Below are 14,737 nucleotides of genomic sequence, written 5' to 3'. Positions count from 1 at the left end.
TTACAATTTCTGTCGGGAGGTCAGTGAAGATAAATGTCGGGCAAATATGAAAGAAACAACGTCGAAATGGTAAATGCCAAAATAATCGAGCTTAGGTAAAATGGAAATCAATTTCGAGTTAAATTGGACAAAGAATGGACAGAAAATGTGATATATATTTTTAAAAAATATGAAAATAATATGATAAAGGATTTGCCTTTTGTATCCAAGTATCTATATCTATAGTTCGGTCAGTATGCTTAACGATCTTCAAGATCAGTTTTAAGAGCTTTCCATTCAAAGATTTTCCAACCAAACTTACAAAAGCCTTTTCAGTGAATTCTCTTCTATTTTGCACACTTCAGCTGCCATTCCTCCTTCAATTTGATGCTGCAGCAGCTTCAGTCTGCTCAAGGCCTAAGCCACATTTCACTTCTTTCAAACTGTCCATCCATCAGGCATAAAGTCGCTGCCTTCGCAGCCATTGAAAGTTCTCGCCGAGATGGGGCCATAAAAAATGCTGCTGCAGCTCCACATCCACACGAAACATGCCTTTTATATCCTTGACTTGCCTCGAACAAAGGCCCAAACATTTTTTGGCCCGTCCCGTGTGTATTTAAACTGGCAACTAAATGGAAGTCGAAACTGTGTAACATACGGCATCATTCATCTTGCCACGCCCCCACGCTGCACCCGCCCGCCTCCAACCGCCCACTCACATGGCAGCTTTTTTTCCCCTTCCCCCCCTCAACAGAGCTAAATAAATGCACTTGATTTCATTTCATGATGATGCATTTTTAGCTGACCTCCCATAAAGCACACATCTCGACTTGCTCCGCCGTGGAGGCAGTTGCTTTGTCATTATACCCGGGAACGAGAAGCTAGCCCAGTGGACCACCAGTTGGCCCCCATCCATTCCGGACTCCTAAGCCAGTACTTACTTTTAAGGACCGAGAAAAAATTGCTTTTCAATGGGGCAAAATTGGTGAGGAAGCAATTTGTGTGGCAAAAGGTCAAACGAGATTAGATTCAAAACAATTATGCAATTTAAAGCGGAGAATAGTCATTATTCACTAAAAAAAATAGAGAGTCTTAAAAAAAATAAAGGGAAAAAGAATTATTAGATAGATTTTACTAAATTTAATAAAAATATATATAGAGAAACTTAATAGGAATTAATTGTAATAATATATTAATATACAATTTTTGATCTTTGATTTCTTTGCCCCCTTTTCGCTCAGTGTATCCTCAGTTGAAAAGACGAGCACATAAATCGCACATGTAGCCAAGACATATGAACTGAATCTGCTCGCCGGCAGCAGCTACGCCACACATGCTATCATCTAATAACTTGGCCATTATGCACATATGAAATATATCTCATAATGCCGCACCGACTTGCCACGCCCCCCCCCCCCTTGCTCGATGCCCACTGCCGCCCACTTTGCGGCGGTGTGTCAAAACAAAAGTCGCCGCACGTTGCATGCATGGCATATTAAAAAGTTTGATTAGCGTCCAGTTCGCTGGCTCTGCCACGCCCACCCCCACCACGCCCACTCTCGGACAACATGCCACAAATACAGACACACATATGAGCACAAACATAAGAGAGTATGAATACAAATACATATACATATGGACAATATTTGGCTCGACTTTTTTTGCGAATCAACTATTTGCGAAAACTATTTTGCTAGCAAAAATGTTCCAACTCCCCTGTTGCTCCTGCTGCTATTTCATTCACCCTCTTTAGGCTTCCCATATATACATATATATATATACATATATAGGGAAAAACCGGAAAAGCCCCGATTTTGCCGTTATACTTTCCTGAATTTCTCATCTCGTCGAGCGCATTTATGCGTGAGAAATGCCTTGTATTTCGAAGCTGGTCTCCATATCCTTGTTCCTGTTCCATATCCAGTTGCTGCTGCCATGTTGTTATTAAATATGCATAAATTTCCTTTTTGCACAGGACTTTTGCATTTACATTTGCTGTTTATTTGTCGGTGGGAATATTGAAATTGTTACCAATGGATAACAGATTCCAGCCAGCACAGAGAACTTGTTTTCCGGTGGGCCACATGGAGTCGGATCTTCGGACTCAGGTGTGGATGAATACCTCTACCTCGGTTGGGCGAAGGTGGGAGTTGAAGGACACTGTATCTAGATCTATCTATCTGGGAATGTATACAGGATATTCAGGATATGCAGGCTGGATGCGGATAATTATAACAGCCGGCAAGTTGTCGGTTCAAGTTTCTGACCGATTTGTGAGTACTTCACTTCGTTTGTGTCGAGTTATGAAGCTTATAGTTTTGCAAATAACTTGCTAATGAGATTTATTATTAATAACCATAGTGCTTTTGCCGTTTCTCAGAAATTCTGTGTATTTTGCACATTATTTCTATACATTTTATGCAGTTTCTGCATGAGTTATGACCAGCTTATTGAGTACTGTATAATTTGAAAGTATATGTTTCATTAAGACCATATTTCGATAAATCAAATTTACGAAATGCTGCCTATTTCCTCTGGCTAAATAATAATTAATAATAGGTAAAGATGTTTTTGTGAAAACCTTAATGCGAATTAGTTAAAATTATTCATGTTATTTATGGCTTTACGGCTCTCTGCAGCTTTTAATTAAAATGTGTCGTAAACAAACAATATTCTTGGTAATAACAACACATTAGATGTGTGCACAATACAAAATTCAGACTGCTAAAAAAAGTGGTACACTGATAAAGTGATTATAACAAATTTACATAATTTCTAAAGAATGAAATAAACAGGATTAATTAAAACTAATCTTTTGTTAGATATTAAACAATTCACTTAAATTCATTTAATTACGCATTTCCGTTGGATTTAATTTCACTAAGTGGTACTTGCAATTGAAAAACTCATCATTCTTCCGAACATCGCAGTGCCATCAATCAAAGCTGTCTGCGTTTGTCTAGTGATAAATCCTCTAAGTGCATTCCGAATCCAATTACCAATCAATCAAAGAGCATCCAATCGTCGCTGTCTCATTCGCAGACTGCCACGCCCCAAAAAAAAAAAAGCGTCGCCCCTTTTTTGTGAAATATAATATATATTGTTGTTACGGTTTTTTGCCCTTGCCGTTCAGTCTGGTTTGACTTTTCAATTGTTGCCATATTTTTGCAGAGCGCAAAAAAAAAAGCAATACATGGAAATAAAATTAAATTGCGTGTGTAAAATTCTTACCATTCCGCCACCCAAACAGTAATATGATTTGTAATTATGCAAATGAAGCGGTAGACCAGCGGACTCACTTGAATGGGCGATGCATTTTCCATTGATTAAAGCTGAACGCTGACGAAATATTCACTTTTTACATGGCAAACGTCAAAGGGAAATCCCCGAAGGCAAAGTTTTTGCCAATCAAAGCGTATGCATTTTTAATTCACTGTCACAGGCAGAAGTGGAAATGGAGCTGCAAAATCGACTGGCGTCTCTCGATTCGTGAATCGAGATACGAGATTCGAGATTCCGGTGCTAAAGACTCGAGGGTCGAGATTACGGATTCCGCCAAGGAATCTGTCTGCCAGTCAGCCAGGCTTCGCTTCACTTTGACATAGAAAAATCTTCTATTGATTTCCCGAAACTCCCCCTCAATTTGCATTTAAAGTTGGACGCTACCATTTCTCCCACCTCTCGCTCTCATCCCGCTTTAATGCTACAAAGTGCCACTTGGTTCATTTGCTAGCAGTTCTCCTGCTCCTTCGGATCTTGCCACTGCCCCATGCCACTGCCCCATGCCACTGCCACGCCCACCAGCTTTGTCATTTCGCATGCTCGTTAGTGCGGAGCAAAGAATGCAAAGTAGCAAGATAGCAAGAGCTGTGTGGAAAATACAGCAGTAGCAGCAGCAACATCATCGCTGCACAAACACATGCCACAATTTATAAGCAAAGTTATTCTGCCACCGAGAAATGGGTGGCCAGAGGGGCGGGGGGCGGGTCTGTGGCATCTAGCAACATGTCAAAGTGGAGCAATCGGCATGTGCAACGGACACAGAACAGGACACTGAACACGGAAAACAGGCGTGCACTGCGCCAAAAATGAGGAACAAGTTGCGGCTTTCCAAGGCAATATTAAGATGTTCTGGCGCCCACTGAAAGTTTTCCATCAATGAATGCAAATGTTGCACAGCTACTGAATCATGAAAGTAAATATACTTTATTGTATCTAGCTTTAAAGAGGCAGGCGAGCTATTTAATGTTGTCTCACAAATTCGCATAATAATAATCCCTCCTTCGATAAAGGAATAGATTACAGTCAGGTATAGATTACAGTGCAGTCCTGGCAACTGGCGGCGGTCAAGCATAAGAAACAAGCAGCATCAGCAGCAGAAGAATTGCAGCAGAAGCGTAGCTGCAGCCCATAAGTATGCTATGGCAACGGAGCGAAGCCCAAGGAAGCGAAGGAATAAGAGCGCAAATAAAAACGGTAGACGGCGACTGCTGGATGCGGAAAACCTCGTCCTCAACTGAGCTCCTTGCCAGGTGAGATGCCACCGCCATGTGGCACGAACTACAGTCAACAGCAGGCGTGATGGCCAAGCCAAGAAAAAACAAGTCAGCAAGACTTGAATGTAGCTTAGCGAAATGGGAGATGCTCTTTCAATGAATCAACTAACGATTTAAAAAGCAAACATTTAAATCGAATATTTCGTTTATTAGAAATTAATTAAGCAAAGAGCTTATCAGTTTCATTTTGAACCTATATCAATTGGCTTGAAACGCAGGACCTTTCAAAAGGGTATTTCCGGGCGTCAAAGAAAAAGGACCTCGTTCACTGCTCAACCAGGCGGCAAACCAAGTGGTTCGGGGTCCATGGAGTCCAAGTCCGAGTCCGAGCCAAGTGGCACACCACGTAACCAGCAGATAGCAGATACAAGATTGCCGGTCCGGGTACGGAACTTGCCCCAGACAGATGCATAATAATGTTAATGTAAGCGCGAACGACTTGTGGGCTGTGGGTAGAGTATGGGTTACCATGGCGTATGCGTAATATGCAAGCAAATTTCAAGCTATACTCGGGCGTGTGAGTTGCAGGCCAAATCGTAAAGTGAACATTAAATACTTGGAAATTATGTAGTTAGTCATCTGAAAATTGGAAAATTAAATTTAAATTTCTTTAAGAAATTAATAGCTATCCTTTCTAATTTCTAATTTCTCGTGGGTAAATACACTTGAACAATTTTCATAGATTTAGAAACGCTTTGTTATTTGTTATTTCATTTGCCCGGAATATTTATCAATTTTCATCCAGCCCAGCCAAATATATTTATGCCCCACGAAAGCCGAAATAGAATACTGCATCAAGAGGGCTTTAGTTAATATTCGCCTTTTATACGCATATTAAACCGTTTCCACTTGAATGGCGAACTGATTTCATTGCATTTTTATAACGCATATATGTTGCATGGTCGGCGTGTGGGCTGAGTATTGCCTTCTCAAATAAAAACGAAGAGCTGCTCATGCACCCAGCTCCATGCTCGACATATAAATCTGCTGTATAATTGAATTTCACACGTTGCTGGGGCAAAAAAAAATAATACCAAAATGGTGCACAGAGAATAAGAAAAAAAGTGCATAACCAGCGGCAGCGAAAGTTTAAATAAAATTTATTTCAACAAAAATACACACACTCGTTGGGCAAATGTGTGTGCAGAGATGGCAGTTGGCTGGAAATGTGAGAATTATATATTGAAGGGCGCACAGGTAGTAATGCTGGTGCAGCTCCTCCAGGTGGCCACTTTTAACCATGAAGGTGTTTGCCTGGCCAAACTGGAAGCAGCTTAAGCATGCCACAACGAGCAGCCAGGATGATGAGGGCGGGCTCCAGCGATGGAAGGACGATAGAGGACTCCCTTAGACAGCCGGCAATTGCATGTGTGTGTGCGGGTGGAGTGCACTTGTGAGACATTTACACCTGTAGAAGTGTCGATGGGAGGGGCGGCTGAGCTGGGATATGAGCCACGGCTGAAGGAGCTTTTCAGGCGCAACACATTAGCAAAAGTATCGTAAAAGTATTCGCTGCAGCATACGAGCTCCAGTCCTCACGAACTCAAAAATTATACTTTGCAAGGCAAAAGTATTTGGTTTGTTTTATATTTATTCTTATTGCAAAAGATGCTAACAAGTTTTTAATATGGTTATACTCATGAGTGACAATGAAACGTAGTTCAGAGCAAAAGGCTAGCAGAAATAAAGGTGTTTGAAAGTATGCAACCTTTTTTTTCATCACTTTTGGTTTCTTATTTAATCTACTGCACTTCAAAATGCACCAATCTTGGTGATAGGTTTTTGGTTTTTCTGGAAAAACTTCAGAACGGTTAGGTCAAAAAACGGCGGAGTGAGACAGCATTTTTAAGTAAGAGGAAATTTGTAGACCGGGCATTTCGTTGGCCTTTCGTTCTACCATTTTGTTTTCCTATGCTCCGAGGGATTTTCCACCCTTTTGCCTCCCCTTTTGATTTTCCTCCGCTGTCAGGAGTTTTTCTTTCGGTGGCAGCCCAAAAGTATGCAATGCAAGTTTAGATGCCTCTTGTTCTTCCAGCGTCCTTTTTGCTCAAGAGTGTGAGTGCCAGTCTGTGTGAGTGTGTGTGTGTGTGTGGGACGGAAGTGAATTTTCTGCACGTGGCTTAACTTTTGCTGCCTGCTCTGGCGTGTCATGCAGTCAGCAATCTTTATCCAACCCAACCCAAGCAGCTCTAGTGGGCGCCTTTCATTCTTTTCTTGCGGATTTCGCTCAAGGATTGCATTTAACGCAGGAACAGGAAGGAAGGAAATGCCATGTCGACGCTAAAACTGGGTTAGCTTACATAACGACAACATTAACGACAACGTTTTCCTTCCGGTGGGCGGGGCGCCCGTGGTTGGAAAATGGGTGGTATGGCATTGGCTTCACGCTTCGTCGCTTATTGGACATAATTACTGAATATACCACTAAAATGGGGGAGGAAGTCGCATGTGGCACTCGGAAAAAATGCCCACCAGGAACTTTGAGAAGTTTCCAATTGCATCACAAAACTGCAAATGTCTAAAAGTATGCACAGAATTCAATTCATAGAAATTTTGCATTCAAAAATAATTTATTAAGAATGCCAGGTGTCTAAAAGTATGCAGTGCATATTCAATTCGACTTTTGCATTCAAAAAATGTGCTTGCATACCTTTAGAGCACGTTCTTGATACTCTCGAGATGCATCCTTGATTTCGCCTAGTGCATATCCTTTCGCCATAGCCACTTGTGCGTAACGGCAACGCCAGATAAGTGCAACAAAAGCCACGGCGGCGGATGCAACCAAGCCAGGCCACATATCAATTCCATGTGAGCGGACTAACTGGTGGTCCTGGTGCAGTCCTAGTTCCGGAATGTCCTGCTTGCTTGGTGGTCAGTCGGAGTTGGTTGGGTGTGGTGGCGGTGGTGCTTTGGATCCCTTATCGCTTACACTTGGCCAAAGGCGAGTCACCCGCACACAGTTCACTAGTCGCACTGGTTTTTTGTTCGCCTGCCGAATCCTTAAAGTAGCGCAGCTTTGGTCCAAGGATTTGTCGTAGCAAAGTTTTGTTCTTTGTCAGTTCGGGGAAACAATGTTAATTGCTTTGCAGTTTACTTTTCGCAATCCGGTTGACTGGCTCAACTTTTGGACTTTTCGGTACAGGTGAAATCCACTAAGCCGTAAACTGCGGCTCTCAAGTGCTTGGCTTAATTCGTCGAAAGTCCGCTGGCGAGCTTTATGGAATAATTTTCTCTTTCTTGAGATTTTAGATGATTCCAATTACTCTGCAGTTTCCTTTGCTGATGTCATTGCACTTTCCCGTAGCAGGTGAAATTCATTAAGCCCTGATCTACAGCTCTACAAACTCTTTGGCCAAAATCTTTTGTTGTTCCATCTGGGCTAAACAAAGCGTTTTATGCATGCACACTCCGAGCCAATTACGCAAAGTGCTCTAAGTATCTCAAACAGTCCTAACTGGACACAATTACATTAACAGTTTAGCACACACGTAGCACGGAGATATTGGGGATTTGCGGGGGATAACGGGTTAGATATAGCCATCGTCAGAAGTGAGCGAAATTGGGGGTAAGCAAACAGGACGAAAATTAAATCACAGCCCCAGCTGCAAAGGCTCGAAAATAAGTCCTGGCGAAAAGGAGCAGAGAGCAATGAAACTACTACGAGTGAGTACTCCAACTGCAGCCACTACGGTAACTAACTTTAACCCCGGGATCATGTAACCCGTAACGCCCATCTCCATTAACCCACACACACACACACACAAGTGACTGGCTGACTGACAGCTGAACTTTTACGCACACAGATAAACAGTGTCAAGGGTTAACGGCGATGGGTTGGAGGTGCCGAGCGGGTGGCCTTTGTTTAATAATAATAAAATGTCACTGGGCAAAAATAAACGGCTGAGGAGCCGAGCGGCTGAAGGATTACATTGCCAAGTGCTCCCCACAAGCACACAAACTCATAGTCAGGAAGTCAGTCAGAGCAATTGTCATGAGTCCTTTGGACTATCGTCACTGGCAAATCACCTGGGCAACCTAATGGCAAACAGGATACTTGGCTGCGAGAATGTGAGTCTCGGCATGCAAGGATGCGACCGCTCCGCACCGCCGGTGCAGGCACTTTTATTCCTTTGGTTGTTATTGCTGGCCATGTTGCTGCTGCCGGCGTGTTTGTAAGCCATGTTATTACAATAATGTGCAATCCGAGTCTGAGGTGGAGCACTGAGAGAAATCATCGTATACTTTTAGACAACTCTTTAACAGCTTTCAGGCACCAGCAAATGATTTATACATTTATACATATCTCAACTATAAGAAACGAAACTCAGGATCAGGATATGAGCAAATCCTTGAACATATGCCATTTTTCTCACTCTGCTGGCGAGTGCGGTCTCTGTGGTGGCTTGCTGTGGATGTGAGTGTGCGGCAGGCCAAAGTTAAATCATGTTTTTATTGTCACATTTGCCATAAAGGCAGCCGAGGGACCGTCAGACCGTAAAAGGACTTATACTCGCACAGAAGCAGTAGGATGAGCAGGAGGAGGAGAAGGAGGAGCAAGAGGCGTCATAAGATGCCGCCTAAGCTGCAGGCGCACGTGGGATGGGGAGGCGGGCAGATGGGCAGGTGGGTAAGCCAGACAAATCATAATCAGAGCACAAGGCAACAAGCTCAACAAAGCCGGAATCACCTTAACAGCCAGGTGGGCTGCTCTTATCCGTGCTGTTGGCTTGGTGGGTCGGGTGTATGAGCTGATGCCACTGATAAGGCAGCGCATAGGTGGCCTTTCCTTTCCTTTCCTTTCTTTCACCTACGGTTATGGCCTTGTTTACGTTGCATACTTTATGGCGCAAAGCCGAGGCAAAAGGAAAGCGTGTGTGCTAACGCGGAAAAAAGCGAAACGTAAGCGTTAACGCTAATGAAAATGCAGTGAACTGGAAAATATACTGACTGCATGATAAAAACTAACTGAAGCTGAAAGCTGGCAGAAACCAATTTCAGAAACCTTTAATTCATTTATAACAGCCACAAAGGACCAAAAGGTTTTAGAATCAGCAATCGTTTCTAAACAGAAATTATAGATGCTAATGAAAATATGACGATGTTTACCAAACCGAATTTAATTGTATTTCTTTGCACATTACAAATAAGTTTACTTCATAATGTCTTTCATGATTTTCACTTAGTGCAATTGCTAAATTCCAGTTGAGTGAAATTTCGCTGTAATAGGGCGCTCGGATTAACCCGAAAAACCGCAATCGAGGCAAAATAATCAAACTGAAATCTCAAAGCGGACACCACAAACATACATACACTTGCCGAAATTACATGGTCCCCCTTTGGCATTTCGCTCGTACCCCCAGGAAATCTCCACTAATTTACTTGCTGCGGTTTTTCCTTCACTAATTGTGACAACTAATTGAAATCAAATTAGTGAAGCCACTAAACAGCTTAATGCTCGCTGAGCACGAACCAGATTTTCCACCTCGGCGTTGGGTGAACTCAGGGGGGGGGGGCGGTTGTTGGGTGAGTTAGCGGTTGTCCAGTGGTTTAACCATAAACCCTACACAATGCTAATTGTTTTCATTCAATTTACTGTCTGCACGCCGCTTTAAAATATCGCTCTTGGCTTCAGTTTTGGCTAACCATAAATTTTCGTCATGGACATCAAAGCGTATACGCAATATGGGTGCGCCAATGCGCGTGTGTGTGTGTGTGTGTGTGTGGCATGTCCTGTTTGCAAGAATGTGTGTGTGCAGTAGTGTGGGTGTGCAGGCATGCGTGAATAGACAAACATGCCTTTGTCAATAATATGCATTAATTAAGTGCAGACATGGATGCGAGAGGAATCAAACCAAGGATATCCGAGGTGCATCAATGGATACCCAATCCCGCGCCACACGACAAACGAAAATACGGACATACGGACATACGTATAAGCGGACACACACAGCCATACGGACACACGGACACGCAGGACTCACCGTCAACACTGCGCATTGCAAATTTAATTGAAAATATCGAATAATGCGAAAATGCAAATGTCATTATCAAAATTCAGGCCGGCGGAAGTGTCACAAGCGCTGAAAAGAAGTTTCAAGATTCAATTTCCGTTTCCGCACACATGACGTGCATTGCAGCAGGTGGGCATTAGGGCGTGGCAGGGGGAGGGGGGGCGTGGCAAAGTACGGGTACGGGTACACCGCCCCACAGCATCCCACAGTTATTTATGTCTCCGTTCGGGTCCTTTTTTAGCAGCTCCGTAAATAGTTGCGCAAACTGACACGATGCCATCCACGTCTATGAGGCCATTGCATCGGCGCTCCGCTGAATCCCCATTTAACTAGAGAGCAACTCCAGCACGCACTCGGTCAGGAGTGGGTACTGTTCCGGCATATAATCACTGGGAAAAATCATGGCTAACATTTGAGTTCTACTTATTTTAAGGAGAATTCCATGCTTTAAAGCTGAGGAAAAATTGCATGCCTTATCCCCTTTTTTTCCCAGTGCAGCACATTTGGGTAGGCTCGATGAGGCATTGGTCTGGGAATTCCGGCTGTCCGGCTGTCCGGAGTCCCCAGTCCAAAGTCCGGAACCCGGACACGCACTCAGCGTGTGTGCACATTGAAGTGGACCATCGTTTGTCACTCGAGGTGGGTGTGGAAGTGGATGCAGCAGAGGCATTGGAAGATGAGGAGGAGGACACGGGCACAGTGGTGCAAAGTGGAGAGGTGTTGGCTATGCAGAAAGAGACTCGGCAAGTGGCTGGGAATTTTAAAGTACTCTCCGGCTGAGCAAATACGATAGCGGTGTGCGAGTCAAAGGGCCAGTTCCTTGTTGATTCAAATTAGACCGATCCATCTGGCGGCACCACTCTTGGTGGCTTGACCCACTGTGAGTCTGAATCTCAATCTGAATGTGAGTGTGGATGTGGCTGTGGTTGTGATGCAGGCTCTGGATGTGGTGATATTCCTTGTTGACTGTTGGTGGCGGGGCTAATGGAGTTTGCAAGAAGTGGGCAAAAATGTGGATCAAGCAGCCGCACATGCACAAAGCACCCCACCAATCTCCGTTCCGCATTCTCCGGCGCTCCTTCCTTGCGGGAGAAATGCGAGCAACTTTGCAAATTGTTGCCGCCACCCGAAGCCCAGCCAGCATATCGCTGGCCCACTTCCTTGGACCCACGGCAACTGCATGAGGTTGCCAAGTTGGTCCACCAAGAAAAATATTTACCACAACTTTGAAGGCACTACAAAAATTCAGAGGATTACATTTCAAATCACTGAAGTAGTATGAAAAACTAGTTCCAGACTTAAGCTTATTAACAACGAAAAACAAATATAAATATATTTTTCATAATTTCATAACAAAGTTTGTTCTAAAAGTCTTTATTGCGCGAACAACTTTTAAACAATCTATAATAAAGTAGGGCAGTAGGGGTACTGAAGATAAAGTGGTACATTTTTTTTTTTTTTTGAGTGCAGCTCTAGAAGCGGGGTTACCACATGAACACCAGTGGGTCGACCGGCCTCGGGCCGTGGCTCTTTCATCAGGCCAGAACCATAGTCGTAGCCATAGCCGCAGCCGGAGCCAAGACCGAAACCGAAACCCGGAGTGGAAAATGAAGGAGGAGGGTTGCTGCTTTGTTTATGTAGCTCCATTTGGGCATATGCATGACCCACTCAACCACCCATCAGAGGCACCCGCCACCATACTGTGGTTGCTGCTATTGTTGGGCGGGGGCCTCAAGCTGCACGTGTGAGTGGTTTTAGTGTTGTTCTGGATTCGCGTACCTCTTACTTGCCGAGCGAAAGGGTATATTCAATTGAGGACTAATTAGTAATCTAAAGATTACAACTCTTTCTAAAATGAAAGGCTTAAAGCCTAGATTAAATCTAAATCTAATGTGTTCTACTGCCCAAAAACGCCATTTATCTTATTTAAAAAAATAAATCAAATTAATCCCAATTCCCTGCAGACCTAAAAGGTAGGTTCACCTAGTAGGGACTACAGGGTATCATTTAGTCGCACCCCTCGACTTAAGCGCTCTATCTTGTTCTGGATTTTTAAGTTGTTTTCGTTGTCGTAGCTTGTTTGTGTTGCCTTTTTTGTTGTCCTGTGTGCGAGGTTTTGCCTTTTTCCTGTGTGTTGCATCCTCGTCTTTAGTTGCAATTTGAGCACAGACACAGAAACAGCCAGAACTGCACTTGGCCAACACACACGCACGCACACACTCACACACACTCACACTCGCAGTGAAATGCTGACACCAATTAGGGTTGCAGCTTGTTGTTGGTGTTGTTGTTGCTGCTGTTGCCGTTAGTTGCTGTTGGTAGTTAGTTAGTTCGGTTGCACTTTGTGCGTTGCATGTTTACAGTGGCCACAAAACATAATTTCTGTTTAGACAACTTTAGCCCCAGCTCCAATTGCAGTGGCTTCTGGCCAAAAGCTTTGCGAAGAGGGGTGGAAAAATAAAAAAACAACAAAAAAAAGGCTAAAACAAAACAGGGTCATAATTATTGCGCCAACAAAGACAGCAAAGCAGCTGCAACATCGGCCAGCGGTAAACGATGTTGCCAGCAGGCAGAGGCAGATGGCGCCCATCTCCAGCTGAATTTTCGGTATAATTTTCACTTTGGCGAAGAAACTTTTTCGCTGCCGCATTGAATTTGCAACCAGCGAGCGGCTAAAACCCGACCAAAAGCAGCAGCAACAAAGTTCATGAGTTGATTAGAAAGTTTTTTAACCGCTGTTGCAGCTACATCCTTAACCCGCTGAAATCCTAGAGGCATGCCCCCAGCATATCCTGCACTCGAATAAATATTATGTTATCCGCTTAAGCTGATACATAAAAAGGTTTTTAAATATTCAGTGTATATATGGTAGTTTAAATATAACAACAATAAATGTGAAACTTTTATTTATAGAAATTTTTGGTGTGCTTTATCACACTGGCATTACAAAATGATAGTGGCGTTTCATATGTACGAAATACTCTTTACTCTATGATGATATCCAATCATTTTCTTGTCGAATTTCTTTGAGTGAACTGTTGCTAATGGCAGCTCGTAAGCTTGGCATATGCGAAAAGACCTCAATCCGCGGCTTAGGTTCCCAACACCGCACTGCATGCCACATGCTGTATGCCTTATGCCGTATGCCACATGGGTAGTACGAGTTGGTTGCCGGGGTTGCTGGCTTATCGCTTGGCTGCTTTGTCGCCGGGCAGGGGCATAAACTATGCGAGCATCAACTTTTTGTAATTAATTTTTAATGTGTGCAAAATGTTTGAGTAAACGAGCATGTTGTTGTTTGCCAAGCACCGCCATATCAAGCGGATGTCGTTAGAACGGTTTATCAAGCGCTCGAAGAGGCGGACAAACTGCGGCTTCGGCGAGGGGATCTACTATACACTATATACTCTATATACTATTTAAGTTTGTGCTTAGCCGGGGTAAATAATTGGATTGCGCTTAAAAGTGGCGGCTGCTGGAAGCCAAGACTGCCAAGGCTTCTGGTTATTCAAACGGAATTTCTTTGCACTAATTGCATATGACAATGCTGCAAAACATCCATACATTCCCACCTGACGCCACCCCCATAAAACCACCTAACACCCATTGAACAACTTTCTAGAGTGCGAGCGAGAGGTAAGAAGGAGCAACGCAGACCGCATGACGAGAATTGGCAACTTGCTGCAATTTGCCAGAACCAAAAATTGATTTACCCTGAAATGCAAGTCTTCCCGCCTTCGCACAGCTTTCAAGGCACTTGGAAAAATGTCGTGTTGCTACTAAATACCGATGTACGATGGCAATCTGCATCTTAAACTTTGGTATTTATCAGAATTTTCAACACTGGCAAGCTTGCGTACTTTGCAGAGTTGGCATCATTGACAGCCTTGCATTTTTGGCAGCAGTGTTTTCATTTCCGAGCTTCTATCTTTCGTTCAGATAAAACTATGTAGGGTAATTACGCTATATTAAAGAATATTCAAATATAATACGATAGATTAGTTCAAATACTGGCAGGCAACAATGTGGTTATTGGAATTTTAGAGTCTAAATAATTGGCATCTTTGACAGTCGTTTCAATTTGATATCATGCAGTGAAATACTAAATTTCAGAGCAAGTTTTTCCCCAGTGTGGTAAACCCAACTCCCCGTTCATTTTGCAACCCGACTCGCATCCATCCATCAGATAAA

General features: G+C 43.4%; 1 protein-coding gene and 1 long non-coding RNA gene across 6 annotated transcripts in view; both read left to right on the top strand.

Annotated features, from left to right (window-relative positions):
- The window catches only part of Pxn (Peroxidasin), a 28,610-nt gene that overhangs the window by 3,213 nt on the left and 10,660 nt on the right, over positions 1-14,737 (top strand). The window lies entirely within an intron of this gene.
- Positions 4,223-5,131, top strand: lncRNA:CR45981 (long non-coding RNA:CR45981). Its single transcript, NR_133162.1, has one exon. It is a non-coding gene; the product is annotated as a long non-coding RNA:CR45981 (long non-coding RNA).

The sequence above is a fragment of the Drosophila melanogaster genome, chromosome 3L, assembly GCF_000001215.4.
Source record: "Drosophila melanogaster chromosome 3L".
In the NCBI taxonomy this organism is placed as follows: Eukaryota; Metazoa; Arthropoda; class Insecta; order Diptera; family Drosophilidae; genus Drosophila; species Drosophila melanogaster.
This window is presented reverse-complemented; position numbering and strand designations above follow the sequence as displayed.